General features: G+C 41.6%; 1 protein-coding gene across 3 annotated transcripts in view; it reads right to left on the bottom strand.

The window, feature by feature from the left end:
• The window catches only part of LATS1 (large tumor suppressor kinase 1), a 53,684-nt gene extending 37,947 nt beyond the window's left edge, over nucleotides 1–15,737 (bottom strand). For 2 of the 3 annotated variants that reach the window (XM_040448913.1, XM_040448914.1), the window contains exon 1: nucleotides 15,577–15,737. The gene's annotated coding sequence lies outside the window, so the exon portion shown is untranslated. The remainder of the gene's footprint in view (nucleotides 1–15,576) is intronic. The other variant, XR_005782639.1, reaches the window with a different exon arrangement.
• Nucleotides 15,738–20,857: the final 5,120 nt, after the last annotated feature.

Raw genomic sequence — 20,857 nt, 5'->3', positions numbered from 1 at the left:
TGTGTGTGTGTGTGTGTGTGTGTGTGTGTGTGTGTGTGTGTGTGTGTTTAAGCCATCAACGTTGTAGTAATTTGCTATAAGCCTCAGGAAACTAATACAACCACTATTAATACTACATGGGGCCAAAAGATACATGAAAAGATGTTCAACATCCTTCATAATTAGGGAAATGCAAATCAAAACCACAGTAAGATATCAAGTCATACCTGTCAGAATGGCTAGAATCAAAAGACAAGAAATAACAAATATTGATGAGGATGTTGGAAAAGAGGAGTCCTTGTGCATGCTGGTGAGAATGTAAATTGGTGCAGCCACAGTGGAAAACAATATGGAATGCAAATACCATATAATCCGGTAATTTCATTACTGAGTATTTACCCAAAGAAAATGAAAACACTAACTCAAAAAGATATATGTACCCCTATGTTTATTGCATTATTTATAGTAGCCAAGATATGGAAACAACCTAGATGTTCAATGACAGATGAATGGATAAGGACGATGTAGTCTATATACACAATGTAATATTACTCAGCCATAAAAAAAAAAAAAAAATGAAAACTTGCCATCTGTGACAACATGGATGGACCTGAAGAGTATTATGCTAAGTGAAATAAGTCAGAGAAAGACAGTATGTAGAATCTGAAAAAAACAAGTGAACAAAACCCCCCAAAACCCTCATAAATACAGAGAACAAACTAACAGTTGTCAGAAGGGTGGGGGTGGAGAATGGGCAAAATGGATGAAGGAGACATAGGCTGGGAGGTATAGGCTTTTGGTTATAGAATATGTCAGCCATGAAGATGAAAGGTGCAGTATAGAGAATATAGTCAGTGCTATTGTATGGTGACAGATGGTAGCTACACTGTGGTAAGCAAAGCATAACATCTAGTTGTCCAAACTGTATACCTGAAACTAATGTAGCAGAGCATCAACTCTAGTTCAATTAAAAACATTTTTTTAAGGGTGACTGGCTGGCTCAGTTAGTGGAAAGTCCACTCTTGATCTCAGGGTTGTGGGTTTGAACCTCATGTTGGGGCTAAAGATTACTTTAAAATCTTTAAAAAAGTGTTCTTAAATACTGCATATACTTGGGGCACCTGGGTGGCTCAGTCGGTTAGGTGTCCAACTTCGGCTCAGGTCATGATCTCACGGTCTGTAGGTTCGAGCCCCACATCGGGCTCTGTGCTGACAGCTTGGAGCCTGGAGCCTGCTTCAAATTCTGTGTCTCCCCCTCTCTCTGCCCCTCCCATGCTCATGCTCTCTCTGTCTCTCAATAGTGAATAAATGTTTAAAAAAATTAAAATACTGCATATAACATACTACTACTATTAGTCAAATGGGATCACAAAACATGACATCAATTCTTTTACATAATATGTTAATTTATAAGGGAAGGTGTTGCCCAAACTTATCTGACCAAAGCACGTTTTTTCCCTGAGAGCATTTCATGAGATTCATTCCTATGGAATACATTTTAGAATATGCTGGGCCAGGGGCACTTGGGTGGCTAAGTTGGTTCAGCATCCAACTTTAGCTCAGGTCAGGATCACCCAGTCTGTGAGCTCGAGCCCCACATCAGACTCCGTGCTGACAGCTCAGAGCCTGGAGCCTGCTTTGGATTCTGTGTCTCCCTCTCTCTCTCTGCCCCTCCCCTGCTCACACTCTGTCTCTCAAAAATGAATAAACGTTAAGAAAAAAAGAAAGAAAGAAAGAAAATGCTGGACCAGAATCATTCTAATCCTATATTCTGTATCTCTGTACTTGAATAATGTAATTTGTAACACTGCTAACATCTGAGTATACAATGGTCACAGAAATAACTGAGTTCTGGTATATGTGTAATAATGTGTTTTTAAGTTAAAATAAATAAAAAATTGGTTTATGCTTTATCTCTTTCATCTACATGTTGTAATACGAATAAAATATGATGTCTGGAATTTATTTCAATATGATTCGGTTTTGTGGTGAACTGCATGGAAACACGGATGAGACAAAGCACTGGGTAACTGTTGTAGCTGGCTGAGGGGCACATGAGAGTTATACTATCCTCCTTACTTTTGTGTATGCTTGAAATTTTCTGAAACAGAAATGCTCTGGATCTTGCAATGGTTCTGCTGCAAATTACTCTTACTCATATACAAACCACACCAAGAACACAAAGGATTTCTTTAAAGGAACCATTTGGGGCACTTGGGTGGCTCTGCTGGTTGAGTGTTTGACTCTTGATTTTGGCTCAGGTCATGATCCCAGGTCATGGGATAAGCCCTGCGTCAGGCTCCGTGCTGAGTGTGGAGGCTGCTTAAGATTCTCTCTTTCTCTCCCTCTCCCCCTGCCCTGTCCGCCCCTAGAGCGCTCTCTCTTTAAAAAAAAAAAAAAAAAAAAAGAAGCCATTAATACCATGCAACAACATCATTTCTTTTCTTTTTTGTTTTTTTTTATTATTTATTTATTTATTTATTTATTTATTTATTTATTTATTTTTAATTTTTTTTAACGTTTATTTATTTTTTTGGGACAGAGAGATACAGAGCATGAACGGGGGAGGGGCAGAGAGAGAGGGAGACACAGAATCAGAAACAGGGTCCAGGCTCTGAGCCATCAGCCCAGAGCCCGACGTGGGGCTCGAACTCACGGACCGCGAGATCGTGACCTGGCTGAAGTCGGACGCTTAACCGACTGCGCCACCCAGGCGCCCCATCTTTTTTGTTTTTTTTTAACATCATCATTTCAACATTTTCTTTTCAGGGAAAAAATAACACAAACATTACATTTAAACATTCATTAAGTCAGAAGTCAGGTAATCTATACCATCTGATTTTCGCTAATGATGGAAAGGAGGAAATGTGGCAGATCTTTATCCAACTGCTGTTGACAAATCTTTGTGCCAGAGTCTGTTTTCACATACTGCCCTCTACTTCCCAAATTAGTTCTGGTCAAAGCCCTGTGAGCGGATGTAACTAATGTGTCAATTCTGGGCTGAGGCAGTTAAAAGCCAGTTCTTCTCCATCTCTCTCTTTCCGATTCAGTGACGATACTGGTCACTTTTTGAGATGGTAGCTTCACAATATCCAGTGAATGTGGGTCCCTAAGCCACTACTTAAGCTTCCTACTGAACTCCACTGGGGTCTGTGTGAGCAAAATAGGAATCTGTTGTGTTACCTCATTGATATTTTGCAATTTTACCACAAAACCACCTAAGATTATTGTGGAAATAAAGACCACCTAAAGCAAGCAGAGTCTATTAAGAGCTTGCCATAGCAAGGGAGTCAGCCACGGTCTCTTTGGCAGAGACTCAAAGGCAGGCAGGGGAGTAGAAAAGCTTTAAACTGAATAAAAAGGAAGACTTCAGGTATGCTCTGGTTGTCGGCTGTTGCCACAAGGAAGCTGGAGGCCAGCTAACCTGAAGCAGGACATCCTATGTAATCGGTTGGCGGATATATGTCTTTCTCTGGTAAGTTCTGCGTCAGAAGGTGGCAGTTACTGACCAAGACCCGGCTGTTTGGGCCTACTGCTACTGAGGCTCTGAGTCACAGTTCTATTTTCATATATGATCTGGCCATTGTCTATCTGTATATTTAGTCTCTCATTCTCCTAATAGAGAAATTGGTACCTATAAGTGAGGTGCTATTATAACAAATACCTAATAGAGTACTGACATAGTAGTCAGGCTGAGGGCTTCAAAGAAAGTGATACTGGAGGCTGGAAAAATGAAGAACCATGTTTTACAGTGGCAAAATATTTGATAAAGCTGTTGCCGTTATAACGTGTAAGGTGACAGAGTCTACTAAATTTGCAGTTCCATAAAGAGTCTGAAAAAGAGAATCTTAGAAGTGCACTTTGGCTGCCACTGGCTATTTGGCAAAGTATTATAAATGACGAAAGAAGCAGCTGATTTGCAAGCAGAAATAGGAAGGAATAGAAAGAGTTTAGAAATTAAAGTCTTGCAGGGTTGGAAAGCAGCTTGCTTCTAGGCCCCAAACAAGAAGAGATGGGAATAAAAGGCTGAGTACAGAGGCCCACTGGAATCTCTCAGCTGACTAAAGTACTTCAGTGGTAAAAAAATAAAATTAAATTAAAAAAGAAAAAGAAAAAAGAAAAAAGAAAATCACATGAACGGGATGGCCTCCCCTTTAACCAACTGCGAAGAGAAATGGGAGCTCTCAAATCTTTGAATGAGGTTACTAACACATGTGAACTTTGGTTACGGACACATGGAATTGACTGGAACTAAACACATCAGAGGCTTATAACTTTGAGGAAACTGTTTTTGTTAAAGTTTGTTTTTGTTTTTATATAAACCACTCAGGCTCAGACTAAAAATAGTCTTTCACTATTCACAATTTAAACCCCTTGGGTTCCCAATTCCCACAAACCGGAAACTAGATGAGAAAGATTTGCACTTTCCAAAGAGGGACTATTCATTCCCCCAAAGCTCACACTTCATATGAGGCCAAGGATAATAATGAAAAAAAGAATTCCAAGGAGGTTCTTGGAGTACAATGGCCAAGAGTCACAGAGAACAATGAATGAGGGAGTTCTTTCCATATAATTGAATTAAGGCCCAATCAAGGAATCTCCCCTACTTCCAAGGCAGGTTGCTTTCACAAGACCCACCTACAGAGATTTCAAAATTATTATAGATCAGCAATTGCTATTTCCTATTCTTCTCCTTTTCTAACAGTAGCGTTTATTACGGCTCCGTGTCATACTACTGTGTACTGTGGTGAGTAAATCAGTGAGAGAGGGACGGAGAGAAGGGCAAAGAGTGAAAGCAAAGGTAACTGAACAGGTCTCTGCAGCAAAAGAAACCATATTTGGACCCAAAGAGGACATTACTGGACATACCGACCACAGGGTCTATGAATCTAGCTACTGGTGCTTAGGACACAATATACTAGCAAAAGAATTACGTAATACAACGAACATCTTACAATAAGTACAATATTTTCTTGATTCTAAAATACATGCTTTTCCATATTCTGATATTTCTGAAGTTGAATATATCTTACAGTCTTTCTATATTTCTTTATAAGATTTTAAAGTAATCTCTACACTCAACATGGGGCTCAAACTTACAACCCTAAGATTAAGAGTTGCACACTCTACTGACTGAGCCAGCCAGGCACTCCTTAAAGTCAATATTTAAAGAAATTCTGGGGCTCACCTGGGTGGCTCCATCGGTTAACCATCCAACTCCGGCTCAGGTCATGATGTCACAGTTTGTGAGTCTGAGCCCCACATCAGGCTGTGCTGACAGTGCAGAGCCTGGAGCTTGCTTTGAGTTCTTTGTCTCCCTCTCTCTCTGCCCCTCCCCTACTGGAGCTCTGTCTCTCTCAAAAATAAATAAACATTAAATATATATATATTTAAAGAAATTCTGTCAGCTCCAAAGCAGAGAAGTTCTAGAACAGCAGACAGTCCACATAGCTAACCTGATCATAAATAAAAGGTGAAATTTCCTTGTCACTTCCACTGTGTTATTTTCATTGGCAGCACCACATATGGTTGAATCTGTACCCTTAATTAATGGTCAAAATGTCTTCAAAAAGATTCCACTATGACGTAGCATTATGTATTCAGGAATTGTCACCCAACAGGCAATGCAATTAAAGATATAAACAATTGTCAAATTTAGATGAGATCACAAAATTGTCAAAGAGATTCAAGTACAAACACTCAAACATGAACTTTCAAAGCCTTTTGAGTTATCAGAAGATGTTTTATTTCCAGCAGTAACTCACTCAACTAAGAAAAAAATAGTTTAAGCAAAAAGAAAAGACAAAACCTCAGAATTTGTCAACATGCCACAAAATCATAAAAACAGTAAAAGCAGCATGTCACCATGTTATGTGTTAACTATCCCCAAGCCCCAAGAAATTCAGAAGAATCCTAGATTCTGAATGTGAAGAAGGCTGAGATTCAAACTTCATCATGACCAAAAAAAAAAAAAAAAGGGGGGGGTATACAATTGACAGGATAAATGTATGCTGCTGAAGATTAATAAAAACTATGTTTAAGGGCACCTAGCTGCCTCAGTCGGTGGAACATGTGACTCTTATCTTGGGGTTGTAAATTTGAGCTCCACAATGGGCACAGAGATTGCTTATGAAAAAAAATTTTTTTAAGAAATACTACTGAAAAAATTAATTACAAAAACAAAAACTACGTAGGGCACCTGGGTGGCTCAGTCAGCTGAGTGACCAACTCTTGATTTTGGTTCAGGTCATGATCTCATGGTTTCATGAGTTCGGGCCCCATGTGGGCTCTGAGTGGGCTCTGTTTGAGCTCTGTGTTGGCAGTGAAGAGCCCGCTTGGGATTCTCCCTCTTTCCCTGTCCCTCCCTCCCCCAAAAAACAAACAAACAAAAACCCCTATGTTTATTTTCCTTTCCCTGAAATACTGTTACTAAACAGATGACTTTTGACTTACTGTTTAGAATTTCTTGAAACAGAAAATATGACAATTCAACCTCATCCTTTTTCATAATTATATATTGAATTACTTCATGTAGATGTACTATAATTTATCTATCCCCTACTCATGGGCATTTAGGTTCTTTCCAATTTTTTCTATTATAACATTTCAAACACTGATAACTTGAGTATTATTGGTAAAATTCTACTTCTGAGGATTGGTGGGGAGTTCATGAATGTTCCTCTTTTATGATCATAGGTTACATGTATATAACATATTCCTTGTAAATATTAAATTAGTTCATAAAAATGTGACAATAAAAACTGTTGTGCAAACACTGTTAAGCATTTCCATTTTTTAAATTTTTTTTTTCAAAGTTTATTTATTTTTGGGACAGAGAGAGACAGAGCATGAACGGGGGAGGGGCAGAGAGAGAGGGAGACACAGAATCGGAAACAGGCTCCAGGCTCCGAGCCATCAGCCCAGAGCCTGACGCGGGGCTCGAACTCACGGACCGCGAGATCGTGACCTGGTTGAAGTCGGACGCTTAACCGACTGTGCCACCCAGGCGCCCCAACATTTCCATTTTTTAAAAAAACGTTTATTTTTGAGAGAGAGTGAGCACAAGCAGGGAGGGGTGAAGACAGAGAGGGAGACACAGAATCTGAAGCAGGTTCCAGGCTCTTTGCTGTCAGCACAGAGCCTCATGCAGGGCTGGAACCCACCAACCTTGAGATCATGACCTGAGCTGAAGGTGGATGCTTAACTGACTGAGCCACCTAGTTAAGCATTTCCCCAGTTAAGCCCCAGTTAATGCCCCAGTTAAGCATTTCCCTTGAGATAAATTCCCAGAACTGGAGTTACTGCATCAAAGAGAATGCATGCAGACATATCTAGTTTTATTTGGCTTCACTTTACTGCGCTTCACAGATGCTTCATTTTTTTTTTTTTTAACAAATTGAAGGTTTCTGGCAACCTTGCCTTGAACAAGTCTATTGTCACCATTTTTCCAACAGCATTTGCTCACTTCATGTCTCTGTGCTATACTTTGGTAATTCTTACAATATTTTAAAACCTTTTGTTATTATTATACTTGTTATGATGATCTGTGATCAGTGATCTCTGATGTTATTACTGTAACTGATTCAGTGCACCATGAACCACACCCATAGAAGACAGCAAACTTGACAAATGTTGCAGGGGTTCTGACTGCTCCACCGACCAGCCATTCCCCCATCTCCTCAGGCATCCCTGTTGCCTGAGACACGACAATATTGATATCAGGCGAATTAATAACCCTATAATGGCTTCTAAGTGTTCAAGTGAAAGGATTTAGCTTTAAATCATAAGCTAAAAATGACTAGGGTGCCTGGATGGATCAGTTGGCTAAGCATCCAACGTCAGCTCAGGTCATGATCTCACGGTTTGTGAGCCTGAGCCCCACACTGTGCTCTGTGCTGACAGCCTGGAGCCTTCTTGGAATTTTCGCTCTCCCTCTCTATCTCTCTCCGTCCCTCCCCTGCTTGTGCTCTCTCCCCAAATAAATAAATAAACTTAAAAAAAAAAAAAAAGCTAAAAATGATTAAGCTTAGTGAGGTAGTCGTGTCAAAAGCTGACAGGCCAAAAGCCAGGCCTCTTGCACCAAACAGCTAAGTTGTGAACGCAAAAAAAAAGTTTTTAAAGGAAATGAAAAGTGCTACTCCAAGGGCAGCTGGCTGGCTCAGTTGGTAGAAGCATGTGACTCTTGATCTCAGGGTTGTAAGCTCAAGCCCCACATCGGGTATAGAGATTACTTAAAAATAAAAATCTTTAAAATAAATTTAAAAAATAAATAAAAGTGCTATTGCAGTGACTGCATGAATGATAAGAAAGCGAAATACCCTTATTGCTGAATATGTAGAAAGTTTTGGTGGTCTGTACAGCAGACCAAACCAGTCACAATATTTTAAGCCAAAGCCTAATCCAGAGCGAGGCCCGAAGTGTCTTCAATTCTGTGAAGGCTGAGAGGTAAGGAAGGTGCAGAAGAAAAGTTTGAAGCTAGCAGAGGTAGGTTCATGACGTTTAAGGAAAGAAGCCATCTCCATAACATCAAAGTGCAAGGTAAGGCAGCAAGTACTGATGTAGAAAGTGCATCAAGTGATCCAGAGAATCTAGCTAAGATAATCGAAGTGGCTACACCGAACAACAGATTTGCACTGGAGATGAAACAACTTTCTATTGGAAGAAGATGCCATCTAGGCCTTTCATAGCTAGAGAGAAGTCAATGCCTGGCTTCAAAGTTCAAAAAACAGGCTGACTGTCTTGTTAGAGGCCAATGCAGCTGGTGACTTTAAGGTGAGGCCAATGTTCATTTACCATTCCAAAAGTCCTAGGGCCCTTAATTATGCTAAATCAACTCTGCCCCTGCTCTATAAATGGAAAACAAAGCCCTGATGACAGAACATCTGTTCACAATATGGTTTACTGAATGTTTTAAGCCCATTGCTGAGACCTACTGCTCAGAAAAAAAGATTCCTTTCAAAATATTACTGTACACTGACAATGTATCCGGTCACCTAAGAGCTCCGATGGAGACATACAATGAGATCTACCTTATTTTTGTGCCTGCTAACACAACATCCATTCTGCAGCCCGTGGTCAAGGAGTCATTTCAACTTTCAAGTAAGGCTATAGCTGCCACAAACAGTGATTGCTCTGACAGATCCAGACAAAATACATTGAAAACCTTCTGGAAATGATTTACCATTCTAGATGTCATTAAGAACATTCATGATTCACGTAAAGAGCTCAAAATAACAACCTTAACAGGAGTATGGAAGAAGTTGATTCCAACACTTAGGGATGATTGTGAGAGGTTCGAGACTTCAGTGGAGGAAGTTAACTATAGATGTGGTGGAAATAGCAAGAGAACTAGAATTAGAAGAGGAGCCTGAAGGGGCACAAGGGTGGCTCAGTCAGTTGAGCATCTGACTCCTGGTTTCAACTCAGGTCATGAGCTCAAGGTTCATGGGTTTGAGCCCCATGTTGGGTTGGGCTCTGCATGGGCAGTGCTAGAGCCTGCTTGGGATTCTCTCTCTGCCCCTCCCCCGTGTTCTCTCTCCGCCCCCACCCCCAAATAAACTTAAAAAAACAAAACAAAACAAAAGTGAAGCCTGAAGATGTGACTGAATGGCTACAATCTCATGATAAAACTTTAATGGATAAGGGGTGGCTTCTTATGGATAAGCAAGGAAAATAGTTTCTTGAGATGGAATCTACTGCTGGTAAAAATGCTAGGAAGATTATTGAAATAACAAGAAAGGATTTAGAAACTGAGTTTCTTAGTTGAGAAAGCAGTGGCAAGCTTTGAGGATTGGCTCCACTACTGAAAGAAGTTCTACAATGGATAAAGTGCTATCAAACAGCTTCACATGCTACAGAGAAATTGTTTATGAAAGGAAGAGTTAATTGGTACAGCAAACTTCACTATTTTCTTATTGTAAGAAATTGCCACAGCCACCCCAACCTTCAGCAGCTGCTACCCTGGTCAGCAGCCATCAACATCAAGGTAAGACCTTCCACCAGCAGAAAGATTAGGACTTGCTAAAAGCTCAGATGATGGTCAGCACTTTTTAGCAATAATGTATTTTTTTTTAATATATGAAATTTATTGTCAAATTGGTTTCCATACAACACCCAGTGCTCATCCCAACAGGTGCCCTCCTCAATACCCATCACCCACCCTCCCCTCCCTCCCACCCCCCATAGCAATAATGTATTTTTAAACTAAGGTATGTACATTGTCTTTGCAGACATAATGCTACTGCATTATCAGTAGACTACAATATAGCATAAACATGATTTATATGTACTGGAAAACCAAAAAGTTCATGTGGTTCATTTTACTGCAATATTTGTTTTATTGCAGTGGTTTGGGAACTAAACCCACATATCTTCAAGGGATGCAGGTATTTAAAGTCCTGACATTTGGGGGTGCCTGGGTGCCTCAGTTGGCTAAGTGTCCGACTCTTGCTTTCAGCTCAGGTCACGATCGCACATTTGTGAGATCAAGCCCCAAGTTGGGCTCTGCACTGGGCATGGAGCCTGCTTAAGATTTTCTCCTCCCTCTGTCCTTCCTCCACACACACTCTCATAAATAAATAAATACATACATACATACATAAATACTAAAACCAAAAATATACTTAACAACAAGTGTTGGCAAGGATGTGGAGAAAAAGGAACCCTCTTGCACTGCTGGTGGGAATGCAAACCGGTGCAGCTACTCTAGAGAACAGTTCCTCAAAAAGTTAAAAATAGAACTACCCTTAGATCAAGTAAATGCACCACTGGGTATTTACCTCAGAAATATAAAAACACTAATTCAAAGGGATACATGCACTCCTATGTTTATAGTAGTATTATTTACAATAGCCAAATTGGAAGCAGCCCAAGTGTCCATCAACTGTCCATCAATAGATGAATCGATAAAGATGTGGTTCATATGTGTGTGTGTGTACACACACACACACACACACACACACACACACAGGAATATTATACAGCCATAAAAAAGAATGAAATCTTGAATTTAAAAGGACATGAATGTAGCTAGACAGTATAATGCTAAGCGAAATAAGTCCACCAGAGAAAGACAAATACCTATTTCACTTATATGTGGAATTTAAGAAACTAAAACAAACAAGCAAAAGGAACCAAAAAAGGGTGAGACAAACCAAGAAACAGACTCTTAACCATAGAAAACAAACTGATAGTTACCAGAGGGGAGGTGGGTAAAACAAGCAATGGGGATTAAGGAGTGCACTTGCTGTGATGAGTACTGGGTGATGTATGGCATTGTTGAATCACTATATTGTATATCTATAACATAACACCGTATGTTAATGATACTGGAGTTGAAAATTAAAAATTTTTTAAGTTTATTTGAGAGAGGGAGAGAGAGCATGTATGCACGCGCACATGAGTAGAGGAAGGGCAGAGAGGGAGAGAGAGAATCCCAAGCACCCTCTGCACTGTCAGGACAGAGTTGGATGCAGGGGCTTGAACCCACTAAGCATGAAATCATGACCTGAGCCAAAATCCAGAGTTGGACGCTTAACCGAATGAGCCACCCAGGCGCCCCTGAAATAAAATTTTTTAAAAAGGAAAAAAAATAAAGGAAAAGATATGCCAAAAAATAAAATAAAATCCTGACAGTGTCAAATTGCCTTCCACAAAGGTATATTAATTTACAATTCTTCCAAACAAGGTATGGTCAACACTGGCATTAACAAATCTTAGTAATCTTTGCTAATAGCAAATGTGAAAATTCAGATTAATAATCGGTAAAGAGAATTTAAAAAAAAAATTTTTTTTTTTTTTTTTTTACATTTATTTATTTTTGAGAGACAGAGAGAGACAGAGCACAAGTTGGGGGAAGGGCAGAGAGAGAAGGAGACACAGAATCCGAAGCAGGCTCCAGGCTCTGAGCCGTCAGCACAGAGCCTGATGCAGGGCTCAAACTCACAAACCATGAGATCAGGACCTGATTCGAAGTCGGACGCTTAACCGACTGAGCCACCCAAGCGCCCCTGGTAAAGAGAATTTTTTTAAGTTTATTTTGGGAGAGAGAAAAAGACAGTGTGAGTGAGGGAGGGGCAGAGAGAGAGAGAGCGAGAATCCCAAGTTCTGATAGTGCAAAGCCCAATAAGGAACTCAAACTCACACACTGTGAGATCATGACCTGAGCTGAAATCAAGAGTTGGACACTTAACTGACTGAGCTACCCAGGTGCCCTGGTAAAGAGAACTTTTAAAAGAACTCTTCAAGGCAAAATAGCTTACCACTAACTCATGTTACACTGGTGCCAGATTAATCTCTCTAATAAATAGTTCTGATCATGTCAATTCCTTACTCCAGAACTTCAATGATTCCTTTAACTTAGTGATTAAAAAGCAATGGAGGGGTGCCTGGGAGGCTTAGTGGGTTGAGTGTCAGACTCGAGTTCAGCTCATGTCGTGATCCCACAGTCCTGGGATCAAGCTCTACATCAAGCTTGGTGCTGAGTGTGGAGCCTGCTTGGGATTCTCTCTCTCTCTCTCTCTCTCTCTCTCTCTCTCTGTCTCTGTCTCTGTCTCTGTCTCTCTCTCTCCTTCGCTGCCCCCCTCAGCCCCTCCCCACTCCCACTCTACTACTCTCTTTCTAAAAAAAAAAAAGGAAAGGAAAAAAAAAACAATTGGAGTCAAACTGCAGGGTACAAATCCCAGTTCTACCACGAACTGTGTGATCTTGGCAAGCCATGTCTCAGTTTCTGCATCTTCAAATGTGGGCAATAATGGTCCTAATAGAATTATTTTGAGCACTATGTAATGCTCAAAATACAGTTTAATACAGTTGACCCTTGAACAACACAGGGGGTTAGGTGCAGCAACCCCCTATGCAGTCTAAAATCTGAATATAACTTTTGACTCCCCCCAAACTTAACTACTAATAGCCTACTGTTGACCAGATGCCTAATACCGTAAACACAATTAACACTTATTTTGTATAAGTATTATACTCTGTATTCTTACCTAACTTTTTTTAGTTTTTTTCAGTATTTCTAGGTTATAAAGTTCATCTGTGAGTTTTTTCAAATTGTTGCAAATCTCCAGTTTTCCAATATAATTTGTTGAAAAAAATCTGTGTGTAAGTGGACCCACATACTTCAAATCTGTATTGTTCAAGGGTCAACTGTGCATGTTAAATGTTTAGAATAAATTCCCAAATCAATAAATGTCAGTTATCTTCTCTCTTTCCACTGTCTTACCTAGACTCTCCCCAGCATATCATACTCTAAACAAGCCAAATTACCTGAGAGCAGGTAATTTGTCCCCTGTGCTTTTCTACTTTCATGTCCTTACTTACACTGTTTATTCTTCTTGGGAGAGCCCCTGCCATATTTCTTCTTGTTGAAATTATACCCAACCTTTAAGGTACCAAATGACTTCTTCACAAAGATTTCATTAAACTGCCCATTTCTTATCCTTCTATGAACTTTGCATGGTCAAATAAAACATGTTTTTGTCCTAGTCCTGTACTTGTCTTATTTTTCCTATTAGATCACAGATTCACAGAGAATATCACACAGAATAAAATACAATATATATAAAAATATGTATCTCAACATATATACTCCAGGTAAGGAAATGCATCCAGAGAGATAAACTGGCCCAAGTTCATGCAGCCAGCTGGAGGTCACGCTAGAAATGGAATCCACACATCCTGAACTGTCTCAGAGCTCTTTTCATCAGAACCTACATCTTGAGTTTCCTAAGGGCAGGGATCATGACTCACTCATTCTTTTAAGGTACATTTAAATCAGCTAGAGTGAACAGACAAAACCTCCATTTCTTTGAAACTTTAGATCTTCATCTAAATGTCAGCAAACCCAAACAAATATTGTTGCTATTTTGTCCAACTTAGGGAAAAACCAGGTACCATTACATAATAAGATTTCAAAGTGTTACCTTGGGTTGAATTAGGTTTATAAAAAAGATGGCCTGTCTCAATGCTTTGACAGAGTCAGTTCTGACAATAGCAACAGTAATATGTACTCTTTCTTTCTTAGCAGCATATAGTCTCAGTTCTTTAGACAGTAATATTAAGATTCTCTTATACTGAAGACATTTTCTTCACTTTGCATTCTATAAATTAGCTGATCAAAAGTGAAAACTATCACTATATTTTATCTTATGCTGAAAAATGACTGCCATTTCTACTTGATAAAAGTGTTGTTCAATGACTACATAACTTTATGGTCTACAAAAAGCCACTAATCTAAATACAACATCTAGAATGAAAACTAAATAACCATAGCTGGATCTGTTCCAAGGCTATATTTATATAGAATAACAAGGACTAGCATTAAAAACAAAAACGCAACCTACAGAAGAAAACACAGATCATACAAAAAAAAAAAAAAAGTAAAAGCATGTTTTATTTGCTTTTGGAAAGTGGCAGGGGGTAGTCAATGAATAGTCAGGCATAGAAAGAATGCGCCTTCCCCAGCTAGGGCCTTGATCTAGTTTCTTGCAGTAGCAGCTGATCAGAGGAACACAATGCTACTTCTTTTAGTGTGAAATCAGTCAAATTCCTCCACTGCCTTAAGGGAATCAACTAGCTCATTTTACCTATCAGCTTATTAAAGGAAAGAAATAACCTTACTTAAATCACAAATGTAACTATCTTAGCAGAGAACATTCATTCCAATTATCATGTCCTGCCTTTTCTTCCTCATGAAGGAAATCTGATAAAGCATTTTAATCTTAAATAAATAATCCAAAAAGGCCTGACAAGCTTCATGATTCCGGGTGAATGACACCGTAGTTGTGTGTGAGACTATATTTGTTTACTTATGTCTCACCAGCTTTAGGAATAACATCTACAAAATAATATACATTTTTAGTCATATTGCCATATGGGTCGACAAACATTAAACTCTGACCCCCTGGAAAACTTCCAACTGGCAAAGTCAGAGAAAGGGGTTAATTCAAATCACCTGAGAGCCATTCTTTGCGCTCCAAGTTCTTTTTGAAGTTACAACAAATAGCGTTCCTTGTATTTTCTTTCCTTCATTTTATTTATGCACACATTCCTACTCCATAAAGATCCCCCCATCCCTCCTTCCAACTATGAACAGTAAGCTAACATTACAGTGGACTGGAGACAAATTCCCGGGCTTTCTTCAAGGTATATCCAGGATCGAGTCCCTCTGGGATGCAAAGAACCGCAGCTCTTCCACTGCAATTTTGTTTCAGAACCACCTTTCACTTTCCTTCCTTCCTAAACACTGACCAGTCCGTGCTGGGGACAGGGGTGGAAGTGGGAGACAGTCCGCCTAAGGCCTCCAGCAAATCAGGCTCTCCCCAACCTAACCTGCACTTCCAAGGCCGCAGTGCCTGCGGCTCTTCCGCCAGCCCCGGGCGCGGCCAACCCTCGCTTCCCCAGGGCAGGGCTCAGCTCGGGTCCACGCAACCAGCCAAGTCAGGCCCGCACCGGGCCGGGCCGGCCCGCTCGTCCGCAGCGGCCCCTGGACCCCCGCCAGCAGGACTGGGCGTGGGCCCCGGCGGCCACCGCCCCGCCAACTCGGGCTCGGGAGGAAGGAGGGCGCCCCACCCGCTACGCCAGCCCCAGACCTACCTGCAGGGGAAAGCGAGGCTCCTGGACAGCGGCCACGGGCCCGAGGGCTGGCGCCCAGGCGGCCGGAGCCCGTCCCAGGGACCCCAAATATCCCTGGTGGTGCAGGGCGGGGACAGACGCCGGGGGGCTGCCTCGGGCCAGCGCGGCCCGTCGCGGGGGTCGCGGGGACCTGGCTCTCCCCTCAGCACCAGTCCACCGCCGCCGCCGCCATTTTGCCTTCCACTCGGTGGTGTCGCCGCCGCCGCACTCCGCCGCAGGTTTCCCGGATGTGGGCATTTCCCGGCGTCGCTTGCGCGGGGGCCGAGGACTGGGGGCTTCAGTCCGCCCCGCCGCCGGCAGCCAGCGCGCCGCCTGCGGCCTCCCGCCCTCCGCCGGTCGTCCTCTCTTCAGCGTGCTGGCGAGCGTCTCCCCGCGTCGCTGGCGCTGGCCCGGTGACTCTCCCTGGCTCGTGGGATCAGGCTTGTCCTCTCCGAAGTCCGCTCATTTATTTCAGTCTCTCCTTTCCAGTTGAGCTCTTGCTGTGCACGGATCCAGAATCAAGACGCGCATCTCCAGAAGTTTAATTCTCAGAAGGAAGCAGCAATGAGTTGCCCTGAAACCTCGCTGTGGGTGGGCACTAGGGATTGGGATTTCTAGAGGCTTTGAAATAGATTGATTTTTGCTTAGCACTCTTTCTTTCCCCGAGTAAGTCCGTGTTTAAGTATTTGCTGAATCAGATTAATATATTGTTGATCCCAGGCAGAGTAATAGAGTTTGGAGATTTTTAACCTGTCAACCGAATCAGGGGATGAGAAAAGTCATTATTGTTAAGATTGGGATAACGTGACTGCGAGAAGAGGTTTTTATTTCTTGTTGAATTGGAAATTTGCGATGAGATCATTGGGTTTGTGATGTCTCAAGGTACCATCTACCCTTTGTAAAGAGTGCTTTTGTCAAATCTGCCTCTAGAAAATATATGGTTAATATTTGCAAACATCTAAGATTTTATTTTTGAAGTAATCTCTACACCCAATATGGGCCTGAAACTCACAACCCTGGAAGAGTTGCAGACTCCACTGACTGATCCCGCCAGGCATCCCTCAACAACTTTCATTTTTCTACTAGAGACTATTAAAATTGTTTTAGGATTAAAGACTTATTTTTCTGATGTTAAATTAGTTACTGGCCACTGTATCCTAAAGTTCAAATGTGAAAACTAATGTTAAAAGAAAGGATTCCAGGGGCGCCTGGTGGCTCAGTCGGTTAGGCGTCTGATTTCCCCTCAGGTCATGATCTCACAGTTCGTGGGTTCGAGCCCCGCATCAGGCTCTGTGCTGACAGCTTAGAGCCCGGAGCCTGCTTCGGATTCTGTGTCTCCCTCTCTCTCTGTTCCTCCCGCACTCATACTCTGTCTCTCTCTCTCCTTCAAAAATAAATAGAAACATTAATTTAAAAAAAAAAAAAAAAGAAAGAAAAGGAAAGGAAAAGAAAAAATTCCAGGGCAACTTGGTGACTCAGTTGGTTAAGTGTCAGACTCAGGGGTTGGTGAGATCCAGCCCAGGTTCAGACTGTGCTGACAGCTCCGAGCTGACTTGGGATTCTCTCTCTCCCTCTCTCTCTGCCCCTCCTCTGCTCACACTCGTGCTCTCTCTCTTTCTCTCAAAATAAACTAAAAAAAAAAAAAAAAAAAAAGGAAAAGATTCCATTCTAAGAGCACTTTACAAGCACTTGGGGCACCTGGATTAAGCATCCAACTCTTGATTTCAGCTCAGGCTATGATCTCATGGTCCGTGGTTTGAGCCCCACATGCCTGAGTTTGGGATTCTCTCTCTCTCTCTCTCTCTGCCCCTCCCCTGCTTGCGTGCACATGCTCTTTCTTTCAAAATAAATAATCTTAAAAAAAAAATCTACAAGCACAGAGTTTGTAAAAGATACAGGGCATGACCCAAAGTGGGTCACATAATAGCCCTAGGTCTTACTCTCTTCACCTGCAGGACTAAGTAAGCTTTGGGGATCCTTTCAACCTCAAACTTCCATGAATGTTGGGGTACCTGGGGGGGGGGGGGCTTAGTCAGTTAAGTGTCTGACTTTGTCTCAGGTCATGATCTCATAGTTTGTGAGTTTGAGCCCCACTTGGGCTCTATGCTGACAGCTCGGAGCCTGGAGCCTGCTTTGGATTCTGTCTCCCTCTCTGCCTGCTCCTCCCCTGCTCATGCTCTGTCTCTCAAAAAGTAAACATTAAAAAAAATTTAAATGAATCTAATATGTTCACAGGCCTTAAAAATCTTTTAAGATTTTTGAGAGAGAGAGAGCGTGCACAAGCGAGGGAGAGGCCGAGAGAGGGACAGACAGAATCCAAAGCAGGTTCCAAGCTCTGAGCTATCAGCACAGAGTGCAACACAGGGCCTGACCCCACAAACTGTGAGATCACGACCTGAGCTGAAGTCGGATGTTTGACTGGTCCACCCAGGTGTCCAAAAGCTCTTCAGTCGTAAGCCTAAAGGCGAGTATCTCCATCAACTACTGTTTTGGGAAGTTTCCTAGATAATTCAAGGAGCTCAGTGAAGTGCTCTATCTGGGACTAGGAGATTTAATTCCAGTGAAGTAGTGGGGAGAGAAGAGGAGGGAAAGGAGAGAAGAGATGATTAGGAAAGAAGAAGCAATCCACAAGATGAAAAAAAACGGCTGAAAGGTGGGGGTGGAGGTGAAAAAGCAGGGAAATACTAAGGCTGTGCAAGTCTCGGAATGGCAATACCTACCATTCATGTGAAGGGCTTTGTATTGTGATGAAAAACCCTTGGTCCAGCTACAGCCTACTGGACTTCTCAATGCTTCATGGAAATGAGGATTTGGGGGTTTATTTTGTTTTCATCAACAGAGGTAGGGGCCAGTTTTCATGCTTGGGTGATTGCAGGATCAGGGGCAGCAAACAAGGCAGAAGTCTAAAGAGCAATGTGGCCCTGAGGGCATAAGCCCTCCCGGAAACTCAGTCTTAGGGGAAGGCTCTAGACTATGAGCTGCCCACACTCAAGAGATGGAGAATTGCATTCTACTTCTTTCCCAGCAGAGAATCCACATAAACTAGTTTGAAGTCTGAGAAGATTGGTCTCTTCACTCATTTTTTTAAAACATTCATGTCAATATGGAGTCATGAATACTTATTTTATGGTTTGAGTATTTTATTTATTTTGTTGATCAAATTGTTCCAGCTTTGGCTATTGGGAGCTCTTCCGGTTGAATTGGCTTCTATGTCCCTTTGACATACCCTCCTTCTGCCATCATTACAGGCTTTTACATGTTTCTTAAAAGAACTTCCTTACTTAAAAAAAAAAAAAGTTTATTTATTTTGAGAGAGACAGAGAGAGCATGAGCTGGGGAGGGGTAGAGAGAAGAGAGAGAATCCTAAGCAGGCTCCATGCTCAGCACGGAGCTTAACTCAAGGCCAGATCCCACAGCTGTGGGATCATGACTGGGTGGAAATCAAGAATTTGATGCTCAACTGACTGAGCCAACCAGGTGCCCCAGAATTTCCTTACTTTCTGACAGTACAAGATGTTTTAAGCTACCTTATAGAATCCTGTCCCTCCAAGGAGTCCTTGCTCCTACAACTGGAGAATGGTATTAGAAACCAAATCTGGTTCTGTGTGTGCTTATTGCTGCTGGAGTATCATTGCTTGTAGGACATCTCTTGCTAAGAAATTTTAAAATTTAAGTTCATTCTGTACTATGAAGGTGTAAAATCTGTGTTTTTATGAATTGCAGCTATTATTTTACAGTTAAAAAAATTTATGTTTATTTTTGAGAGGGACAGAGCATGAGTAAGGGAGGGGTAGAGAGAGAGGGAGGCACAGAATCCGAAGCAGGCTCCAGGCTCTGAGCTGTCAGCACAGAGCCTGACGTGGGGCTCAAACCCATGAACTGTGAGTTCACAACCTGAGCTGAAGTGGGACGCTTAACCAACTGAGCCACCCAGGCGCCCCACCAGTTTAGTATTAATTACAGTTTAGCTTATGTCTGTGGCCTGCACAAAAATTTTGACAGCTAATGCAGTTCTTTTTTCCACATGTATTCATTTTTGAGAGAGGGAGAGAGAGAGAGCACAAGTGGGGGAGGGGGAGAAAGAGGGAGACAGAATCTAAAGCAGGCTCCAGGCTCTGAGCTGTCAGCACAGAGTCCCACATGGGGCTTGAACAGCTGATGCATTTCTGATGTCTGTGTTAGGCTAGTCTGTCGTCGGCTACTGACCCCCAAAGTCTAGTTATGACAGTTTAGAACTGAACATTAGTTTATCTTTTTTACTTTATTTAAATAATTTTTTAAATGTTTATTTTTGAGAGAGTGCAAGCAGGGGAGGGGCAGAGAGGATGAGAGGATCTGAAGTGGGCTCTGCACGGACAGCAGAGAGCCTTATGCAGGGCTTGAACCCACAAACCATGAGATCGTGACCTGAGCTCAAGTCGGATGCTTAACTGATTGAGCCACCCAGGAGCCCCAAACATTAGTTTACTTTTAATTAAAAAATTTTACCCAATCGGCTGTAGTTTAGTCATTCTACTTCTCCCTGCTCACCCCCACCCTGTGGTTTTTTCACTCCTTGTACACCTAATACAGCAAAATGTCGGAATTGTTTTGATGCTAAGATAGTGTAGCTGGTAGTTTTGTACATTGCCACTTAACATGGTGGTTCAGAAGATACCGGTGAAATAGTTTGAATACTTGCTTGTCAATAGTTTGGATACTTGCTTCAGACATCCCCAGGTTTCTTATCTGTAAAACTAGAGCATTGCTATAACTAGTCTGGGCTAGGTATCATATTGTTACCATAAGCTTAAATGAAGCCTTGATATGAACTATACGCTAATGAACTTGGTATTCTTCATGGACAATATTCTAGAACGGATTACTAAAAGGATGTTTCCACAATACTATGAAATAGCAGTGTTACAAAAGAAAAGGAATTTTTCAACTTTGCAGCATTTTTGATGGGATAGCTATGTTTCTCCACAGCAACTTTGTGAAACAAGATAAATAAATGGGGCTGAATGTCAGTAAATTAGGTTGGCTTATAAAGATTTCAGTAACTGTAGCCAAATACCAATGATTCACGTGTCACTGATAATTGGGAGGACTCAAGGAGTAGGCCTATGCACTTCAGTACATTTATCCTATCTCCTAACCAATGGGGGCGACTGTAGAACATTACAAGCAACTCTGGAAATCATCAGCTTCTGCTGAAAACATTCAAAAGAGGTTGTTAGTTCTTTCCTCTATGGAAATAAGATTTGTCTTTGTAGAACAGGGA

The sequence above is a fragment of the Herpailurus yagouaroundi genome, unplaced genomic scaffold (genome assembly GCF_014898765.1).
Source record: "Herpailurus yagouaroundi ecotype Mexico unplaced genomic scaffold, PumYag 198, whole genome shotgun sequence".
NCBI lineage: Eukaryota > Metazoa > Chordata > Mammalia > Carnivora > Felidae > Herpailurus > Herpailurus yagouaroundi.
Note: the sequence above shows the minus strand (reverse complement) of the source record. Positions and strands in the feature narration are given on the sequence as shown.